Source organism: Tamandua tetradactyla (assembly GCF_023851605.1).
Source record: "Tamandua tetradactyla isolate mTamTet1 chromosome 25 unlocalized genomic scaffold, mTamTet1.pri SUPER_25_unloc_2, whole genome shotgun sequence".
In the NCBI taxonomy this organism is placed as follows: Eukaryota; Metazoa; Chordata; class Mammalia; order Pilosa; family Myrmecophagidae; genus Tamandua; species Tamandua tetradactyla.
This window is the reverse complement of record NW_027518257.1, coordinates 569,630-589,285: the sequence shown is the minus strand read 5'-3', so window position 1 is coordinate 589,285 and position 19,656 is coordinate 569,630. Positions and strand designations below refer to the sequence as shown.

Here is a 19,656-nt window from a genome sequence, read left to right as displayed (position 1 = left end):
TTCCAAGCCACTTCGGCTGGCGAACCTCCCCGACGGCAAGAGTTTTCTAAAGTTAAAGGACCCACAGCACCTTTTCTGTTGGGACCCGCAGACAAACATGTGCCATGAGCGCCACCTACTGGGCAGGATAAGAAAAACAGAACCCAGAGATTTCACTGAAAAATCTTCCAAACTGTTGGATCCAACACCCAGGGAAATCTGTCCAAATGCACAGATGCCAGCAGAAGATAACAGATCATGCTCAAAAAATTGAAAATATGGCCCAGTCAAAGGAACAAACCAATAGTTCAAATGAGATACAGGAGCTGAGACAACTAATGCGAATATACGGACAGAAATGGAAAACCTCTTCAAAAATGAAATCAATAAATTCAGGGAGGACATGAAGAAGACATGGGCTGAACAAAAAGAAGAAATAGAAAAACTGAAAAAACAAATCACAGAACTTATGGAAGTGAAGGACAAAGTAGAAAAGATGGAAAAAACAATGGATACGTATAATGATAGATTTAAAGAGACAGAAGATAGAATTAGTGATTTGGAGGATGGAACATCTGAGTTCCAAAAAGAAACAGAAACTATCAGGAAAAGAATGGAAAATTTTGAACAGGGTATCAGGGAACTCAAGGACAATATGAACCGCACAAATATACATGTTGTGGTGTCCCAGAAGGAGAAGAGAAGGGAAAAGGAGGAGAAAAACTAATGGAAGAAATTATCACTGGAAATTTCCCAACTCTTATGAAAGACCTAAAATTACAGATCCAAGAAGTGCAGCGCACCCCAAAGAGAATAGACCCAAATAGGCATTCTCCAAGACACTTACTAGTTAGAATGTCAGAGGTCAAAGAGAGAGGATTTTGAAAGCAGCAAGAGAAAAGCAATCCATCACATACAAGGGAAACCCAATAAGACTATGTGTAGATTTCTCAGCAGAAACCATGGAGGCTAGAAGACAGTGGGATGATATATTTCAATTACTAAAAGAGAAAAACTGCCAACCAAGACTCCTATATCCAGCAAAATTGTCCTTCAAAAATGAGGGAGAAATTAAAACATTCTCAGACAAAAAGTCACTGAGAGAATTTGTGACCAACAGACTAGCTCTGCAAGAAATACTAAAGGGAGCACTAAAGTCAGATACGAAAAGACAGAAGAGAGAGTTACGGAGAAGAGTGTAGAAAGAAGGAAAGTCAGATATGATATATATAATACAAAACGCAAAATGTTAGAGGAAAATGTTATCCAAACAGTAATAACACTAAATGTTTATGGACTGAATTCCCCAATCAAAAGACATAGACTGGCAGAATGGATTAAAAAACAGGATCCTTCTATATGCTGTCTACAGGAAACACATCTTAGACCCAAAGATAAACATAGGTTGAAAGTGAAAGGTTGGGAAAAGATATTTCATGCAAATAACAACCAGAAAAGAGCAGGAGTGGCTATACTAATATCCAACAAGTTAGACTTCAAATGTAAAACAGTTAAAAGAGACAAAGAAGGACACTATATACTAATAAAATGAACAATTAAACAAGAAGACATAACAATCATAAATATTTATGCACCGAACCAGAATGCTGCAAAATACATGAGGAATACAATGCAAACACTGAAAAGGGAAATAGACACATATACCATAATAGTTGGAGACTTCAATTCACCACTCTCATCAATGGACAGAACATCTAGACAGAGGATCAATAAAGAAATAGAGAATCTGAATATTACTATAAATGAGCTAGACTTAACAGACATTTATAGGACATTACATCCCACAACAGCAAGATACACCTTTTTCTCAAGTGCTCATGGATCATTCTCAAAGATAGACAATATGCTGGGTCACAAAGCAAGTCTTAACAGATTTAAAAAGACTGAAATCATGCACAACACTTTCTCGGATCATAAAGGAATGAAGTTGGAAATCAATAATAGGCGGAGTGCCAGAAAATTCACAAATACCTGGAGGCTCAACAACACACTCTTAAACAACGAGTGGGTCAAAGAAGAAATTGCAAGAGAAATTAGCAAATACCTCGAGGCAAATGAAAATGAAAACACAACATATCAAAACCTATGGGATGCAGCAAAGACAGTGCTATGAGGGAAATTTATTGCCCTAAATGCCCTGCAAAGGGATAACTATACACTGCATAAGAATAGCTTCTGGAACAATGTCTCAGTCTTATTTGAAATCTCCAAGCCACTGAGACTTTATTTGTTTTCATTTCTCCTCCCTCTTTTGGTCAAGAAAGATTTCACACTCTCATGAAGCTGAGGTCAAGCTGATCTCCTGGACTTTTGCTCAGATTGCTAGGGAGATTTACACCATTGGGAGATTTACACCTCATTTAAGGATGAAGGCACTGAGTTAACCTGTGGTTCTGGTTTTGAGAGAGAGGCCACAAATGAGGATCTCTGGGGTGAACCTTTAGCATAACGATAAGTAGGTTTTTCTCTCCTTTGCAAAAATAAGTTTCATAGGGCCAAGCTCCAAGATCAAGGGAAAGTCCAATCAAATTGGCAGTCCCCAGGGTTGTGAGAATATTGGGTCCTCCTCAGGTGGGTGAACTTTAATATTTCCATGTTTTTCCTCTGTCACTCAAAGGGAATTTGCAAATATATATTTAAAATTTTTTTATTGTAAAATATAGCATACACAAAAAGCAATAAATTTCAAAGTTCATTGAAACAAGTAGGTATAGAAGATATTTCATAGTTTGGTATGGATCACAGTTCCAAATTTTAGGTTTTACCTACTAGTTGCTCCAAGATACTGGAGAGTAAAAGAAATACCAGTATAATGATTCCACAGTCATACTCATTTATATAATCCTGTTTTCTCTGTTATAACTCTTCCTTCTCATTTCATCCTCCTCTCTAATTTAGGGGTATTTAGGAAATGCCCATTCTAATGTTTTCATGTTGGGAAGGGCTGTTGACAACATGGGATAGTTGAATGGAATTGTTGACCTTCTCAGAAAGACTGGCCACTCTGGAATCAAATAAGTATCTGGCCTAGGAACTCCTTTGGAGTTTGTAAGACTCTTGAAGGTAATCATAGTATATGAAGAATTTACAAAATCTCAGATAGAGCCTCAGATGTTCTTTAGCATTGACAGAAATAGTTTTGGCTGTGATGTGACAAAATATCTAGCTGAGGCTTGCATAAGATTAGCTTCCAGAATAATCTCTCAATTCTTTTGAACACCCTTAGCCACTGATATAGTATTTTGTTGGAATTATTTCCCCCCTTTTCATCAAGAAGATATTGTTGATCCAATAGTTCCAGGGCCAGGCTTATCCTGGGACTCATAGTCCTTGTTGTCAGGCAGAATTTCACCCCTGGATGTTTTGTCCCATGTGGAGGAAGGGTACAATTTTTACTTGCAGAGCTCAGCCTAGAGAGAGAGGGACCACAGTTTAGCCACAAAAGAGGCCATCTGGAAGAAACTCTTCAGCAAGACTATAGTTAGGCTTAAGTTCTCTGCTATGTAAATGTTTCAGAAGAACAAGGCTCAAGACCAAGCACATCACCTTTTGACTTATTGGTCCCTATTATTTGAGACAGAATCAGGTGTTTCCCTGATAATAAAACTTTAATAGTTCCATATCTTTTTTTCTCCCATCCCTCAAGGGACTTTCCCAATGCTTTTAAATTATCTGTTCAATATAGTCTTGGATACATACAGATATTATGTTAAGCTATACAGAATTACCAACCCTTATACCCATTCTAGCCTCCATGTCTTTGGGTTTTTTAAATGATCTATCCAGATAGATTGAGTTAGATTATGTGCTACAGAAAATTTAGATTTTGCACAAGAGAAACATCTCTACCTTTAATCTCATACAGTCAGTGAAGTTCTAAAATATGACAGTGTCCTACTTAACCCTGCATTCTGACTTACCTCAGTCCCTATCAAATTGACTTTGTTCTTATCTCTAGTTGAATGCTGATCTCTTTTCTTTATTCTTTAATAACTGTTGTGTGTGGCAATGCTGACTTTCAAAGATGCAGAACTCCTACTCTGAGTCCCAGGTGTCACACACTCCTAGTAGAAAATAAAAGGAAAGTTATTCAAAACTTAGAAATAGGAGGTAACTTCATAAAATTTACACCCAAACCACAAGCAATCCAAAGCTCCACGCAATACCAGGTCATGCATACAGAGCACAATATCTCAAAATGTAAAAATAACAATTTTAGCTCTGGACTAGATGCAACTGATATAAAAGCCCACAATCTAGGTCCCAATTTCTCATAAATATTTCCTAATAGAGACCATACAATATTCATCCTTTTGTTTCTGGCTTATTTTGTTTCACATAGCCCCCCAGTTCATTCACATGGTTGCATACTTCACAACTTTGTTCCTTTCTGAAAGTTGATCATATGTATACACCACAGTTTCCCATTCTACTTCTCAGTCAATGTAACTTCCATCTATTGGACATGATGTGTTATGTACATTGCCAACAATCCATGTCTGACATTATCCTCACTTAGTTGTACAATCATCAGCACTCTCAAGTTTTGAACAATTTTGAATGATACAAAGAGAAAAACACACATTCACCTAATATAAAATAAAAAACCTCCGCTATATTTTGTCCTTCACCTCTAATTATTTACCCCTGGTGTTGCTGGTGTACTGTTGATATCTTCCTGTGAAATATAGAACATAGCATGCAATAATAGTTTTCCAACTACATCTATCTATATATTTTTACTCTTTGTACCATATTCAATCCCTTCAAGCAGTTCATTCAAGAATTTATTTATATTTGTGATGTTAATTAGTGATCTTCATGGCATTATAAAACCCCTTTCAATCATATTCACATTCAATATGGCAACTATGCTAACAGACCCCCTAATAAACTGCTTTCACTTCTATCTATTTCCTTACATTTAAGTTCAAACTCTCTAGCTAACCATTCATCTATCCCTGGTTTCTATGTAGCTCTATAATCCTCTGAGTTTACATTTACCATGGTCATAATAAAACAATCATACAGTACCTAGTCTTTGGTGTTTGACTTATTTCACTCAGCTTTATGTCCTGAAGTTTCATCCATGTTGTCATATGATTCAGGACCTCATTTCATCTTACTTGGATTTTTTCCATCTCTTTGCTATTGTGAATTATGCTTCCATGAACAAAAGTATTCAAATATTTGTCTTTCTCATTGTTTTCATCTCTTCTGGGTGTATACCAAGTAGTGGTATTGCAAAGTCATAGGGCAACTTGATATTTAGTTTTCTAAGGGTCCACCAAACTGTCTTCCATATTGCCTGTATAATTATACATTCCCATCAGCAGTGCATAAGTGTTCCAATTTCTCCACATCTTCTCAAACATTTGTACTTGTTTGTTTCTTTACTACCAGCTCTCCCTATAGGGATGAGGTGGAATCATATTGTAGTTTTGATCTGCATTTCCCTTATAGCTAAAGAAAATGAGAATCTCTCCATGTGCATTATAGCATGTGTATTTTCTTTTTGGGAAACATGTCAGCTCATATCCTTAGCTTATTTTATAATTGGTGTTCTAGTTTGCTAGCTGCCAGAATGAAATACACCAGAAACAGAATGGCTTTTAGAAAGGGGAATTTAATAAGTTGCTAGTCTATACTTTCAAGGCCGAGAAAATGTCCCAATTAAAACAAGTCTATAGAAATGCCCGATCTAAGGAATCCAGGGAAAGATACCTTGGTTCAAGAAGACTTATGAAGTTCAGGGTTTCTCTCTTAAGTGAGAAGACAGATGGTGAACACAATCAGAGTTTCTCTCTCATCTGGAAAGGCACATGGTGAACACAGTCAGGGTTCCTCTCTCATCTGGAAGGGCACTTGATGAGCACAGCACCATCTGCCTCCTTCTTCTCCTGGCTTCCTATTTCATGAAGCTCCCTGGGAGACATTTTCCTTCATCTCCAAAGGTCGCTGACTGGTGGAGACTCTGCTCCTCATGGCTATGTCATTCTGCTCTGCTCTCTCTGAATTTGCTTTCATTCTCCAAAATGTTTCCTCTTGTAGGACCCCAGAAACTTATAAAGATCCACCCAAATGGGTGGAGACATGTCATCACCTAATCCAGCTTAACACCCGCTCTTGATTAAATCACCTTTCCAGGGAGATGATTACAGTTGAAAACATATAGTTTTTTTTTCTTTTTTTTTCTTTTTAAATTAAATTTTATTTTATTAAACATACCGACATACAAACGCAAACATTCTTACCGTATAATCATTCCATTCTACATATATAATCAGTAACTCACAATATCATCACAGCTGTATGTTCATCATCATGATCATTTCTTAGAACATTTGATCAATTCAGAAAAATAAATTAAAAAAACCAAAAAAATCCATACATACCATACCCCTTACCCCTCCTTTTCACTGATCACTAGCATTTCGATCTACTAAATTTATTTTTAACATTTGTTCCCCCATTATTCATTTTTTTATTAATTAAAAAAAGAATTAACAAAACAATTAGAAATCATTCCAATCTACATGTACAATCAGTAATTCTTAATAACATCACATGGTTGCATATTAATCATTTCTTAGTACATTTGCATCAATTTAGAAAAAGAAATAAAAAGACAACAGAATAAGAATTAAAAAATAATAGAAAGAAAAAAAACAAAAAACCTATACCTCACATGCAGCTTCATTCAGTGTTTTAACATAATTGCATTACAATTGGGTAGTATTGTGCTGTCCATTTCTGAGTTTTTATATCCAGTCCCGTTGTACAGTCTGTATCCCTTCAGCTCCAATTACCCGTTCTCTCTCTTTTTTTTTAATTAATGGAAAAAAAGAAATTAACCCAACATTTAGAGATCATACCATTCTACATATGCAATCAGTAATTCTTAACATCATCACATAGATGCATGATCATCATTTCTTAGTACATTTGCATTGGTTTAGAAGAACTAGCAACATAACCAAAAAAGATATAGAATGTTAATATAGAGAAAAAATATAAAATAATAGTAAAATCAAAACAAAACAAAACAAAACAAAACAAAAACCTATAGCTCAGATGCAGCTTCATTCAGTGTTTTAACATGATTACTTTACAATTAGGTATTATTGTGCTGTCCATTTTTGAGTTTTTGTATCTAGTCCTGTTACACCATCTGTATCGCTTCAACTCCAATTGCCCATTATCTTACCCTGTTTCTACCTCCTGCTGGACTCTGATATCAAGGACATATTCCAAATTTATTCTCGAATGTCTGTTCACATCAGTGGGACCATACAGTATTTGTCCTTTAGTTTTTGGCTAGTCTCACTCAGCATAATGTTCTCTAGGTCCATCCATGTTATTACATGCTTCATAAGTTTATCCTGTCTTAAAGCTGCATAGTATTCCATCGTATGTATATACCACAGTTTGTTTAGCCACTCTTCTGTTGATGGAGATTTTGGCTGTTTCCATCTCTTTGCAATTGTAAATAATGCTGCTATAAACATTGGTGTGCAAATGTCCGTTTGTGTCTTTGCCCTTAAGTCCTTTGAGTATATTCCCAGCAATGGTATTGTTGGGTCGTATGGCAATTCTATATTCAGCTTTTTGAGGAACCGCCAAACTGCCTTCCACAGTGGTTGCACCATTTGACATTCCCATGAACAGTGGATAAGTGTGCCTCTTTCTCCGCATTCTCTCGAGCACTTGTCATTTTCTGTTTTGTTGATAATGGCCATTCTGATGGGTGTGAGATGATATCTCATTGTGGTTTTCATTTGCATTTCTCTAATGGCCAGGGACATTGAGAATCTCTTCATGTGCCTTTTGGCCATTTGTATTTCCTCTTCTGATAGGTGTCTGTTAAAGTCTTTTTCCCATTTTGTAATTGGGTTGGCTGTCTTTTTGTTGTTGAGATGAACAATCTCTTTATAACTTCTGGATACTAGACCTTTATCTGATATATCATTTCCAAATATTGTCTCCCATTGTGAAGGCTGTCTTTCTACTTTCTTGGTGAAGTTCTTTGATGCACAAAAGTGTTTAATTTTGAGGAGCTCCCATTTATTTATTTCCTTCTTCAGTGCTCTTGCTTTAGGTTTAAGGTCCATAAAACCACCTCCAGTTGTAAGATCCATAAGATATCTCCCAACATTTTCCTCTATCTGTTTTATCGTCTTAGACCTAATGCTTAAATCTTTGATCCATTTTGAGTTAACTTTTGTATAGGGTGTGAGAGATGGGTCTTCTTTCATTCTTTTGCATATGGATATCCAGTTCTCTAGGCACCATTTATTGAAGAGACTGCTCTGTCCCAGGTGAGTTGGCTTGACTGCCTTATCAAAGATCAAATGTCCATAGATGAGAGGGTCTATATCTGAGCACTCTATTTGATTCCATTGGTCGATATATCTATCTTTATGCCAATACCATGCTGTTTTGACCACTGTGGCTTCATAATATGCCTTAAAGTCAGGCAGCGCGAGACCTCCAGCTTTGTTTTTTTTCCTCAAGATGCTTTTAGCAATTCGGGGCACCCTGCCCTTCCAGATAAATTTGCTTATTGGTTTTTCTATTTCTGAAAAATAAGTTGTTGGGATTTTGATTGGTTATTGCATTGAATCTGTAAATCAATTTAGGTAGGATTGGCATCTTAACTATATTTAGTCTTCCAATCCATGAACACGGTATGCCCTTCCATCTATTTAGGTCTTCTGTGATTTCTTTTAGCAGTTTTTTGTAGTTTTCTTTATATAGGTTTTTTGCGTCTTTAGTTAAATTTATTCCTAGGTATTTTATTCTTTTAGTTGCAATTGTAAATGGGATTCGTTTCTTGATTTCGCCCTCAGCTTGTTCATTACTAGTGTATAGAAATGCTACAGATTTTTGAATGTTGATCTTGTAACCTGCTACTTTGCTGTACTCATTTATTAGCTCTAGCAGTTTTGTTGTGGATTTTTCTGGGTTTTTGACGTATAGTATCATATCGTCTGCAAACAGTGATAGTTTTACTTCTTCCTTTCCAATTTTGATGCTTTGTATATCTTTTTCTTGTCTAATTGCTCTGGCTAGAACCTCCAAAACGATGTTGAATAATAGTGGTGATAGTGGACATCCTTGTCTTGTTCCTGATCTTAGGGGGAAAGTTTTCAATTTTTCCCCATTGAGGATGATATTAGCTGTGGGTTTTTCATATATTCCCTCTATCATTTTAAGGAAGTTCCCTTGTATTCCTATCTTTTGAAGTGTTTTCAACAGGAAAGGATGTTGAATCTTGTCGAATGCCTTCTCTGCATCAATTGAGATGATCATGTGATTTTTCTGCTTTGATTTGTTGATATGGTGTATTACATTAATTGATTTTCTTATGTTGAACCATCCTTGCATACCTGGGATGAATCCTACTTGGTCATGATGTATAATTCTTTTAATGTGTTGTTGGATACGATTTGCTAGAATTTTATTGAGGATTTTTGCATCTATATTCATTAGAGAGATTGGTCTGTAGTTTTCTTTTTTTGTAATATCTTTGCCTGGTTTTGGTATGAGGGTGATGTTGGCTTCATAGAATGAATTAGGCAGTTTTCCCTCCACTTCGATTTTTTTGAAGAGTTTGAGGAGAATTGGTACTAATTCTTTCTGGAACGTTTGGTAGAATTCACATGTGAAGCCATCTGGTCCTGGACTTTTCTTTTTAGGAAGCTTTTGAATGACTAATACAATTTCTTTACTTGTGATTGGTTTGTTGAGGTCATCTATGTCTTCTTGAGTCAAAGTTGGTTGTTCATGTCTTTCCAGGAACCCGTCCATTTCATCTAAATTGTTGTATTTATTAGCATAAAGTTGTTCATAGTATCCTGTTAGTACCTCCTTTATTTCTGTGAGGTCAGTGGTTATGTCTCCTCTTCCATTTCTGATCTTATTTATTTGCATCCTCTCTCTTCTTCTTTTTGTCAATCTTGCTAAGGGTCCATCAATCTTATTGATTTTCTCATAGAACCAACTTCTGGTCTTATTGATTTTCTCTACTGTTTTCTTATTTTCAATTTCATTTATTTCTGCTCTGATCTTTGTTATTTCTTTCCTTTTGCTTGCTTTGGGATTAGTTTGCTGTTCTTTCTCCAGTTCTTCCAAGTGAACAGTTAATTCCTGCATTTTTGCCTTTTCTTCTTTTCTGATAAAGGCATTTAGGGCAATAAATTTCCCTCTTAGCACTGCCTTTGCTGCATCCCATAAGTTTTGATATGTTGTGTTTTCATTTTCATTTGCCTCGAGGTATTTACTAATTTCTCTTGCAATTTCTTCTTTGATCCCCTCGTTGTTTAAGAGTGTGTTGTTGAGCCTCCAGCTATTTGTGAATTTTTGGCATTTCGCCTAATATTGATTTCCAACTTCATTCCTTTATGATCTGAGAAAGTGTTGTGTATGATTTCAATCTTTTTAAATTTGTTAAGACTTGCTTTGTGACCCAGCATATGGTCTATCTTTGAGAATGATCCATGAGCACTTGAGAAAAAGGTGTATTCTGCTGTTTTGGGATGTAATGTCCTATAAATGTCTGTTAGGTCTAGCTCCTTTATAGTAATATTCAGATTCTCTATTTCTTTATTGATCCTCTGTCTAGATGTTCTGTCCATTGATGAGAGTGGGGAATTGAAGTCTCCAACTATTATGGTATTGTGTCTATTTCCCTTTTCAGTGTTTGCAGTGTATTACTCACGTATTTTGGGGCATTCTGGTTCGGTGCATAAATATTTATGATTGTTATGTCTTCTTGTTTAATTGTTCCTTTTATTAGTAGATAGTGTCCTTCTTTGTCTCTTTTAACTGTTTTACATTTGAAGTCTAATTTGTTGGATATTAGTATAGCTACTCCTGCTATTTTCTGGTTGTTATTTGCATGAAATATCTTTTCCCAACCTTTCACTTTCAACCTATGTTTATCTTTAGGTCTAAGATGTGTTTCCTGTAGACAGCATATAGAAGGATCCTGTTTTTTAATCCATTCTGCCAGTCTATGTCTTTTGATTGGGGAATTCAGTCCATTAACATTTAGTGTTATGACTGTTTGGATAATATTTTCCTCTGCCATTTTGCCTTTTGTATTATATATATCATATCTGATTTTCCTTCTTTCTACACTCTTCTCCATACCTCTCTCTTCTGTCCTTTCGGTTCTGACTCTAGTGCTCCCTTTAGTATTTCTTGCAGAGCTGGTCTCTTGGTCACAAATTCTTTCAGTGACTTTTTGTCTGAGAATGTTTTAATTTCTCCCTTATTTTTGAAGGACAATTTTGCTGGATATAGGAGTCTTGGTTGGCAGTTTTTCTCTTTTAGTAATTGAAATATATCATCCCACTGTCTTCTAGCCTCCATGGTTTCTGCTGAGAAATCTACACAGTCTTATTGAGTTTCCCTTGTATGTGATGGATTGTTTTTCTCTTGCTGCTTTCAAGATCCTCTCTTTCCCTTTGACCTCTGACATTCTAACTAGTAAGTTTCTTGGAGAACACCTATTTGTGTCTAATCTCTTTGGGGTGCGCAGCACTTCTTGGATCTGTAATTTTAGGTCTTTCATAAGAGTTGGGAAATTTTCAGTGAAAATTTCTTCCATTAGTTTTTCTCCTCCTTTTCCCTTCTCTTCTCCTTCTGGGACACCCACAACACGTATATTTGTGCACTTCATATTGTCCTTGAGTTCCCTGACACCCTGTTCAAATTTTTCCATTCTTTTCCCGATAGTTTCTGTTTGTTTTTGGAATTCAGATGTTCCATCCTCCAATTCACTAATTCTATCTTCTGTCTCTTTGAATTTATCATTGTAGGTATCCATTGTTTTTTCTATCTTTTCTACTTTGTCCTTCACTTCCATAAGTTCTGTGATTTGTTTTTTCAGTTTTTCTATTTCTTCTTTTTGTTCAGCCCATGTCTTCTTCATGTCCTCCATGAATTTATCGATTTCATTTTTGAAGACGTTTTCCATTTCTGTTCGTATATTCAGCATTAGTTGTCTCAGCTCCTGTATCTCATTTGAACTATTGGTTTGTTCCTTTGACTGGGCCATATTTTCAATTATTTGAGCGTGATCCGTTATCTTCTGTTGGCGTCTGTACATTTAGACAGTTTTCCCTGGGTATTGGATCCAAAAGTTTGGGAGATTTTTCTGTGAAATCTCTGGGTTCTGTTTTTCTTATCCTGCCCAGTAGGTGGCGCTCGTGGCACCCGTTTGTCTGCGGGTCCCACCAGCAAAAGGTGCTCTGGGACCTTTAACTTTGGAAAACTCTCGCCGTCTGGGAGGTTCGCTAGCCGAAGCGGCTTGAACCGGCCCGGAGTCCGAACGCAGGGAGGGTTGCTGGCCGTCGCAGCCCGGGAAAGAGCGCGTCCGAATTTCCTAGTCAGCCCAGGGCGACAAGCATGGAGGGACGGCGCCAGCGGCAGCAGCCCGCCCGGGAGAGTGCACGTTCCTGGGGAGTCACGGGTTTGGAAGGGGCCTCCCCCACCCGTCACCGTTCTCCACAGCCTGGGGATTTCCGATCCAATTCTCAGTTCGTCCGGGAGGCGGCACGTGGTGTGGGTACCAGCCGCCATGGTTTCAGGGGACCGCCTCTCCAATTCTCCCAGCTGGCCCGGGAAGGGGGAAGGGAGGACTCCGGCCGCTTGCCGCCCCGCCTGGTGAGGCCCGCGCACCTCGTTACTCTCACCCGAGCTGCTTCTCTCATCCAGCCAGCCATTCCAGGATGGGGTACGCTGTCTTTTTTATCTCTGTTGTGGCTTTGGGCACTTTCAGTATCATTTCTACTCCGCTAGTAGCTGTCCTGGGGAAGAAACTAAGATCTGTGCGTCTTACTAAGCCGCCATCTTCTCCCAAAAACATATAGTTTTGAATAGAGATCATTCTGCCTTTATGAAATGGAATTTAGATTAAAACATGGCTTTTCTAGGGAACATGCATCCTTTCAAACCAGCACAATTGGGTTGTTCATTTTACTGAATTGTATGATTTCTTTATGTATGCAGGATATCAAACCATTATGGAATTCATGATTTCCAAATATTTTATCCCATGGTGATGGCACCCTCTTGATCTTTTAGGCAAAAACTTTTAAAGTACAAAAGCATTTGATTTTGATGTTCCCATTTACATTTATTTTCTTTTTTTGCACTTTGGGTGTAAAGTTTTGGAAGTTATCTCCTATTACAGGGTCTTGAAGATGTTTCCATTTATTTTCTTTTAGGAGTTTAATGGTACTGGCTCTCATATTTATATCTTTCATCCACTTTGAATTAACTTTTTCTTTTTCTTTCTTTTTTTTTTGCATGGGAATCTACTCAAAGGAATTAAGGGCAAACACTCAAACAGACATTTGCACACCAATGTTAAAAGCAGTGTTATTTACAATTGCAAAGAGATTGAAACAGCCAAAATGCCCATCAACAGACGAGTGGCTAAACAAACTTTGGTATATACATACGATGGAATATTATGCAGCTTTAAGACAGGATAAACTTATGAAGCATGTAATAACATGGATGGACCTAGAGAACATTATGCTGAGTGAGTCTAGCCAAAAACTAAAGGACAAATACTGTATGGTCCCACTGATGTGAACCGACATTCGAGAATAAACTTGGAATATGTCATTGGTAACAGAGTCCAGCAGGAATTAGAAACGGTAACATAATGGGCAATTGGAGTTGAACGGATACAGACTGTGCAACAGGACTAGATACAAAAACTCAAAAATGGACAGCACAATAATATCTAATTGTAAAGTAATCATGTTAAAACTCTGAATGAAGCTGCATCTGAGCTATAGGTTTTTTTTTTGTTTTTTGTTTGTTTGTTTTTGGTTTTGTTTCTTTGTTTTTTGTTTTTATTGTCTGTCTGGTTGTTTGTCTTTTTTTTCACTCTTGCTATTACTTTTATTTTTCTTCTCTATATTAACATTCTATATCTTTTTCTGTTGTGTTGCTAGTTCTTCTAAACTGATGCAAATGTACTCAGAAACAATGATCATGCATCTATGTAATGATGTTAAGAATTACTGATTGCATATGTAGAATGGTATGATTTCTAAATGTTGGGTTAATTTCTTTTTTTCTTTTTTTCCATTAATTAATAAAAAATAAAAATAAAAATAAAAAAATTAAAAAAATAATCCACCCCACAGATGAGTAAAAGTTAAGGACATAAATAATTACATAATGGGTGGGATGAGGGGTAAATTTTGGGTAGATTGCAATAGTATTGGTAAATGAGGAGGGGTTAAGTGTATGGAATTTGTGGTTTTTTCTTTTCACTTCTTTTTCTGAAGTGATGCAGATATTCTAAAACTAATCATGTTGATTAATATGCAAGCATGTGATGATTTAAAAAATGGAGTGTAATCATGCATTATATGATGATACTGTTGAGCCTTCAATTGTATAACCTGGATAGATTGTATGCTGTGTGAATACATCTCAACCAAATTGCATAAAAAGTGATTCCACCAAAAAATATTGAATTGGGATTAAAGAACATGGCTTTTTGGGGGGTACATAACAATGTCAAAGCAACAAATCCTACCCTCTGGGCCCCAAGAAAAACAAATATTCTTTCCATATATTAAACACAATCATTCCATTACAATATCACAAAGCCTTAAAGCATTTTCCTAACAATATAAATGGAATACAAAGTCAGAACCAGTAAAAAAAAAAACTCATCAAATTCAGTTATAGACAGAGTCTGTCCCAAGGCAAAATTCTCCCCTGGTTCTGGACCTGTAAAACTCAGAACAAGTTATCTGTTGCCATCATTTACAAGAGGTATAGTCATATGGTCAACATTATCATTTCCATTGGAAAGAATTGAAGGAAAACAAAGTACACTAACCCAAGCAGTTTCAAAAACCTACAGGGCAAACTACATTAGATTTCAAAGTCTGAGAACCATTTATCCTCAGGGCTTTAGAAAGTATCCATCCCACCCTTTCTAAGAGAGTAGAAATACTGCCCTCTTCAAACACTGAGGTGAAGAGTACAACCTTGGGGGACATTGGAGAGAGCACCATTTTCTTGTTTCCTACTTCAACAAGCATTGAAATTTCTGGGGCACACTCTAAACCCCCTCAGAAAAATAGAGGAGCAGCAAGGCTCTCCCCAAGCCACAAGGAATGAGCTCTATCCTCTTTGAGGCCCAGTCACCAAAACTCTTCCTGAACACTGAGGCAGAAGACCTGCCTTTTGCTTTCAGGGCAAACTCACACTCTCCATATGCATGGAGACCTGCTTTCCTGACCTGAGTTTTCTTGATGTTAGGTCTTAGCTTCCATGGTTCTGCCTTTGAAGTTATTTTTACTTCAATCTGTCCTTTTTCTGTCCCTTTTAGTGCAGACTGGCTAGGGAAAGACAACTCTGATTGATCAACAGCCAACTGTTTTTTATTTTCTAGGCAGAATACTGGGATCATACCTATCAGTTGATAGGACTTCCAAAAATGCTCCCTGGGTAACACCTATCAGATGATAGGCCTTTCCACAAATGCTCCCTGGATAATTTCATCTCCAATTATTACTTTTTCTGTAGCAGCTTGCAAGTTCCATGTTTGGTTAAATCCTCACATGAGGCACTATTATCTTGGGTCTCCCTTTCTGGAATCACAGACTTCTCCAGACCATCAATTTCTAGTTTCTTTGTACACAAGAGTTCAGATCTTGGCTTATCTCTTTCCTGTCACAGATCACAATAATCCACAAGAAGAAACCAGGCCACACTTTCCACATTTGTGTAATTCTTCAGCTAAGTATCCTAGTTTTGGCTTTTAAATTTTGCCTTCCATTCACAACCAAGACTCATTTTAGTGAAATTCTTGGCCACTTTAAAGTGAAGTTACCTTTCTTCCAGTTTGGAATAACACAAATACCATTTCTGTCTAAGGCCTTATCAGAAGTATCTTTACAGTCCACATTTCTGCCAATAGTCTCTTTAAACAATGTAAGCCTTCTCTATAAAGGTCCTCACAAGTCTTCCAGAATCTTCTCTTACCCATTTAAAAAGCCATTCAAAAACATTTTGCATTTGCAAACCACTGCTGTCTACATCTCTTTTTACCAATATCTGTTTTAGTTTCTTAATTGTGCTAGAAATGCAATATACCAGAAATGGTTTAGATTTTAGAAAGATAATTTATTAATTAACAAGACTACTGTTTGAGGCCATAAAATGACCAAACTAAGGCATCTACAGAAAGGTCTCTTGACTCAAGAAGGGGCTGATGATGTTCTGTGTTTCTCTGTCAGCTGGGAAGGCATTTGGTGATGTCTGCTAGTTTTCTTTTCTGAGGCACCCAACAGTTTAAAACTGGCAAAGAGGCAATTCATTGTTGTTCTCTGTTCTGGTTTGCTAGCTGCTGGAATGCAACACACCAGAGATGGATTGGCTTTTAATAAAAGGGGATTTATTTTGTTGGTTCTTCAGAGGAAAGGCAGCTAACTTTCCACTGAGGTTCTTTCTTATGTGGAAGGCACAGGAGGGTCTCTGCTGGTCTTCTCTCCAGTCCCCTGGGTTCCAACAACTTTCCCTGGGGTGACTTCTTTCTGCATCTCCAAGGGCCTGGGCTGAGCTGTGAGTGCTGAGATGAGGAATGCCGAGCTGCTTTTAACTGTGCTACATTGCATTCTCTCATTTAAGCACAAGCCAATTAAGTCAAACGTCACTCATTGCAGCAGACACGCCTCCTAGGTGACTACAGATGTAATTAGCAACAGATGAGATTCATGTACCATTGGCTTGTGTCCACAGCAACAGAACTATGTATGCTCACCCGGCCAAGTTGACAACTGAATCTAACTAACACATTCTCCAACTTGAAAAAGGAGCAATAAAATTTATATAGCTCTACAAACATGAAGCATATGACTCAATATATTAATATGTTATATGCCAAATTAATATGATTAAGTTCTCCCCAAATGTCATGCCAAATACACTGACAACATTGATAAACTGATTCCAATATTTGTTTGAAAGACATAAGATCAAGAATGCTGCCATTGAACTCTTTGCTTTAGTCCCAGCTGGACACTTCTTGCTGTTTATGATCAGGGCCTGACAGGTGAGAATAGGGATCTATATCTTGGTAAGAGTGATTAATTTGATCAGGAGGAAGAATGTATGCTGTTATATTACATGAGGGAGGAAGAATATGTTTGGCACCTACATAATTTACTTAGGTACCTCTGCATATTCTACTGTCAAACTTTACTAATAAATGGAAAATTTAGCAAACACTCCCTGAGCAAGGCATTGTGACAAATAAATCTGACCTATCAAGGGTAAGACCTGAGACTGACAGAGGTGCGATGTGGTCGTGAGGGAAATCTAGAATGTACAAGGTAGAAGGATACTGATTGGCCCCAAGAACACCTGGAGTCATGGTAGAATTATGTGTAAATATACTTCCTCTTGCAGTTTCCTTCAGGAATAGAGGTCTGGGGGAACACCTCCCTGAATAAAGATAGATCCAAGTGAGACAAGAGATGAACTGGATGACATGTAAATGGTCCACCAAGATCCTTATGTGAAAAATTTTCTGCTCAGATTCTGAATGTTATCAACACTCTGACAATGTCCATTATTTGTCTGGATACTTGAGGATTGCCTCACCTGCAGAAAACCACATGCTATAAGGTCACATATTCCCAGGGTGATTAATGGAGACCAATGTATATAGTTATGGTCATTCTACTTCAGCTTAGTTCACATATACTGGGCCATGTCAGTAATAAGGTTGCTTTGCAGATTCAATTTTACTTCTGTGCAGGATTTCTTTCTCTCCTCTCCTTTCCACCACATTTATCCCAAGAGCACTTTCAAATAAATATCCTACATATTAGGTTCTGGGAATATAACCTGTAAGAACAGTCAAAATTGTCTGGAGAAAAAAGATTTCATAAGTAGGAATTACTCAAATTCTGCTGAGGATGAAATAAGATGAGGGCTGAAAGATCTCATGAGACTGCTATATTGATGAAGATATTACTGTCATCAAGACTGATGTCAATGAATTAATGGGAATAAAGACTCAGATTGAAGATGGTAAGGAGGGTGGGATGAGGAGAGAAACTGATATATGGACTCTGCTCTCAATTTTCACTGAAAAGTACATGAGAAGTCAGCAGCTGTAAATAAAAGTTCAAAAGTGTTTTAACTGCTCATCAAGTTTCAGAATGGAAGATTTTAGAACATGTTGAAATTCAAAGAGCCTGAATCAGATTTTAGATGGAGTAGATTCTAAGACAAAATATATTATTTATAAATAATGATATAAAATTCATGATACTTTAGCAAGGGATGGGAATCAAACAAAGTTGGAAGGAAAGATGTCAACTGGGATAAATGATGATGCCTCAGCTTCTATGGGGAGATGCCAGCAGAATTATATTTTCAAATTTAATGGCTCAAAACACCTACCTCAAAAGTACCTGTTTTGATTCTCAAACAGATTTCAAATGAGCTGCTGAATTTGAGTGGAAAGGCAAGAATGTGGCAATTCATAGACACAGCAAGGATGTAAAAGAGTATTTATTAAGCCTGGGGAATGGAATTGACCTGAAAGACCTAATGAGATTGCCTGATATTTTTGAGAAATGCCACACATAGCCTGGTGTCACAGCCTCATATACAGGGGAATAATTACAATGTAACTTAGTAAAAGAATTTCCTCCTGGGAACCTGAAACTTCAATCCAGAAGGGCCTATCTATGCAGTAACATTTGTTTCTGAGGGCCATTACAGGTTGGAAACCTTCAATATGCCACTTAGGGGGCCTCAACAATTGGCAGTTGTTACAGGGGGTGGTAGACACTTAATGCTAAGATACACCAGAAATAGGCATGCTACTAAAAGGCAAAGGAACTTGAAGACTGAGAGTATCTGAAGTCCAAGACTGAATATAATGATCCCTGTGGATAAATGCAACTCATGCTTGTACAGCCCGAAGATAAATTCAAGCATCACTAAATATGACCTATTTGTGCCAAGGAAAACTAATTTCTTCATCAGAAAAATGTAGGTAGTATTTTAACCAACTTCTTATTCTGAATGGCAAAATAAATAGTTGATGTAGAGTCCTTTGATGTAAGCTCAATAAAGATATTCAGATAACATGTTTATTTATAAGAGTAACAATGAATTATTATTTAAGTTTGAGACAAATATTTTTTTCTAAGTTCAGGGAGTGATCAATCAGGCCCTCTTTATGAGAAGTATGAAGTTTGAGTCTAACATATTGTATCAAATTAGAAAACATTGCATTCAGTTTGAACAGAATTATGTGGAAATGGGTGAATCCTGATTAAAATATACCAATCATAGACAACAGAACAATCCTTAAAGAGGAAAGAAAAACTCATAATTTTACAAAACTTTGAAATAGTATCAAAGGTCTTCAAGTCAATGATATAGTCTCTGAAAGAATAATTCTAACAAGATTAAAAACTGATAGGATGAATTGAGAAAATGTCATCAGTATCCTGATAAATTCTACAATATTGAAAAATCTGAACAGATTATGAAAATAGCTAAAATGGGATAATCACAATGGAAGTCAATGTTTAAACTAAGTATTCAAAAAATATTCTTAATTATTTTAGATGTGAAGCTTGGAAATAA

At 36.9% G+C, this 19,656-nt stretch overlaps 1 protein-coding gene across 1 annotated transcript in view; it reads right to left on the bottom strand.

The window, feature by feature from the left end:
* Positions 1 to 19,656, bottom strand: part of LOC143673041 (uncharacterized) — a 227,857-nt gene that overhangs the window by 23,507 nt on the left and 184,694 nt on the right. The window contains 1 exon segment of the mRNA XM_077147414.1: positions 3,921 to 4,064. The gene's annotated coding sequence lies outside the window, so the exon portion shown is untranslated.